This window comes from Triticum aestivum, chromosome 3B (assembly GCF_018294505.1).
Source record: "Triticum aestivum cultivar Chinese Spring chromosome 3B, IWGSC CS RefSeq v2.1, whole genome shotgun sequence".
NCBI classification, from domain to species: domain Eukaryota; kingdom Viridiplantae; phylum Streptophyta; class Magnoliopsida; order Poales; family Poaceae; genus Triticum; species Triticum aestivum.
The window spans coordinates 152,177,819-152,181,121 of record NC_057801.1 but is presented as its reverse complement, the minus strand read 5'-3'; positions in this window follow the sequence as shown (position 1 = coordinate 152,181,121).

Here is a 3,303-nt window from a genome sequence, read left to right as displayed (position 1 = left end):
AGGCAACTAACAATTTTTAGCTTTTCTTTACCAAATTAAACTTTGCATCAAAGTAGGTTGTCTAGATATGCAACTAGGTGAGCAACCTATATGATGCAACAATAATAAGCACACAAGCAAGCAAAGGATATAACACAATATAACTTGCACAAGTAAAGGTAAGAGATAACAAAGAGTGGAACCGATGGAGACGAGGATGTGTTACCGAAGTTCCTTCCCTTTGAGAGGAAGTACGTCTCCGTTGAAGCGGTGTGGAGGCACAATTCTCCCCAAGAAGTCACTAGGGCCACCGTATTCTCCTCACGCCCTCACATAATGCGAGATGCCATGATTCCACTATTGGTGTCCTTGGAGGCGGTGACCGAACCTTTACAAACAAGGTTGGGGCAATCTTCACAACTTAACTGGAGGCTCCCAACGACACCACGAAGCTTCACCACAATGGACTATGGCTCCGCGGTGAGCTCAACCGTCTAGGGTGCTCAAACACCCAAGAGTAACAAGATCCTCTAGGGATTAGTGGGGGGAATCAAATTTCTCTTGGTAGAAGTGTAGATCAAGGCCTTCTCAACCAATCCCTAGAGAATCAACAAGTTTGATTGGCTAGGGAGAGAGATCGGGCGAAAATGGAGCTTAGAGCATCAATGGAGCTTGGAGGTGGAAGAGGTAGTCAACTCGGAGAAGAAGACACCCCCTTTTATAGTGGAAGAACAAATCCAATCGTTATCCACCAACTCAGCCTGCGACACACGGTACTACTGCATCAAACAAGCGGTACTACCGCGGCGGACCATGGTACTACCGTTGGCACGACAAGGGCCAGGACTAGACCTGATGTGCTAAGATAGGGAGCGGTAGAACCGCTGGCGCGGTACTACCGCGCCCCCTTGTGGTACTACCGCAAGGCAGGGATAGTCAAGGCTGAGAAGGCACGGACATAAAAAATTACATTCATGACTAGTTCCGCTGAGTTTAGGTCCATGCAAAAATCCGACACGGTACTACCGCAAGTCTGGCGCGGTACTACCGTGTAGGGTGCGGATGTAAAAAATTACATCCGCCCCTAGTTCCACTCATGCTGTTGTGCCTGGCCAGAGCTCATGGTACTACCGCGCCCAAGGCGCGGTACTACTGATACGTCTCCGTCGTATCTATAATTTTTGATTGTTCCATACCAACATTCTACAACTTTCATATACTTTTGGCAACTTTTTATATTATTTTTGGGACTAACATATTGATCCAGTGCCCAGTGCCAGTTCCTGTTTGTTGCTTGTTTTATGTTCGCAGAAAACCCATATCAAACGGAGTCCAAACGGGATAAAAACGGACAGAGAATATTTTTGGAATATTTATGAATATTTGGGAAGAAGAATCAACGCGAGACGGTGCCTGAGGGGGCCACAAGGCAGGGGGATGCTTGATATGTCTCCAACGTATCTATAATTTTTGATTGTTCCATGCTATTATATTACCCGTTTTGGATGTTTATGGACTTTACTTTACACTTTTATATCATTTTTGGGACTAACTTACTAACCGGAGGCCCAGCCCGTATTGCTGTTTTTTTTGCCTATTTCAGTGTTTCGAAGAAAAGGAATATCAAACGGAGTCCAAACGGAATGAAACCTTCGGGAGCGATCTTTTTGGAACAAACATGATCTAGATGACTTGGAGTGGAAGTCAAGAAACAATCGAGGAAGCCACGAGGGTGGAGGGCGCCCCCCCCCCTACTGGGCGCGCCCCCTGTCTCGTGGGCCCCTCGGGCGTCCACCGACCTACTTCTTCCTCCTATATATACCCATGTACCCCCGAGAACATCAGAAGCGACCACGAAAAACTATTTCCACCATCGTAACCTTCTGTATCCGCGAGATCCCATCTTGGAGCCTTCGTCGGCGCTCCGCCGGAGGGGGAATCAACCACGGAGGGCTTCTACATCAACACCATAGCCTCTCCTATGAGTTATGAGTAGTTTACCATAGACCTTCGGGTCCATAGTTACTAGCTAGATGGCTTCTTCTCTCTCTCTAAATCTCAATACCATGTTCTCCTTGATCTTCTTGGAGATCTATTCGATGTAACTCTTTTTGCGGTGTGTTTGTTGAGATCCGATGAATTGTGGGTTTATGATCAAGTTTATCTATGAGAAATATTTGAATCTCCTCTGAATTCTTTTATGTGTGATTAAGTTATCTTTGCAAGTCTCTTCGAATTATCAGTTTGGTTTGGCCTACTAGATTGATCTTTCTTGCAATGGGAGAAGTGCTTAGCTTTGGGTTCAATCTTGCGGTGTCCTTTCCCAGTGACAGCAGGGGCAGCAAGGCACGTATTGTATTGTTGCCATCGAGGATAAAAAGATGGGGTTTATATCATATTGCATGAGTCTATCCCTCTACATCATGTCATCTTTCTTAATGCGTTACTCTGTTCTTTATGAACTTAATACTCTAGATGCATGCTGGATAGCGGTCGATGTGTGGAGTAATAGTAGTAGATGCAGGCATGTGTCAATCTACTTGTCACGGAAGTGATTCCTATATACATGATCATGCCTAGATAATCTCATAATTATTCCCTTTTCTATCAATTGCTCGACAGTAATTTGTTCACCCACCGTAATACTTATGCTATCTTGAGAGAAGCCAATAGTGAAATATATGGCCCCCGGGTCTATCTCTTATCATATAAGCTTTCAATCTACTTTTTTTGCATCTTTACTTTTCCTATCCATATTATAAAATACCAAAAATATATTTATCTGATCATATTATCTCTATCAGATCTCACTTTCGCAAGTGGCTGTGAAGGGATTGACAACCCTTTTATTGCGTTGGTTGCGAGTTCTTGTTTGTTTGTGTAGGTATGTGGGACTTTTGAGGAGCCTCCTACTGGATTGATACCTTGGTTCTCAAAAACTGAGGGAAATACTTACGCTACTATTGCTGCATTACCCTTTCCTCTTCAAGGAAAACCAATGCAAGCTCAAGACATAGCAGCGCACCCTAGGGGGGCAGGCGTGCCCCTGACCCTCGTGGGCACCCCAAGGCGGTTGCTGCTCTTCTTTTGCCGCAAGAAAGCTAATTTTCAGAAAAAAATTCTTGGCGAAGGTTTCAGTCCAATCGGAGTTAAGGATCTCCGGATATATAAGAAACAGTGAAAGGGCAGAACCCGAGAATGAAAAACAAAGAGAGACAGAGAGACAGATCCAATCTCGGAGGGGCTCTCACCTCTCCCATGCCATGGAGACCATGGATTAGAGGGGAAACCCTTTTCCCATCTAGGGAGAAGGTCAAGGAAGAA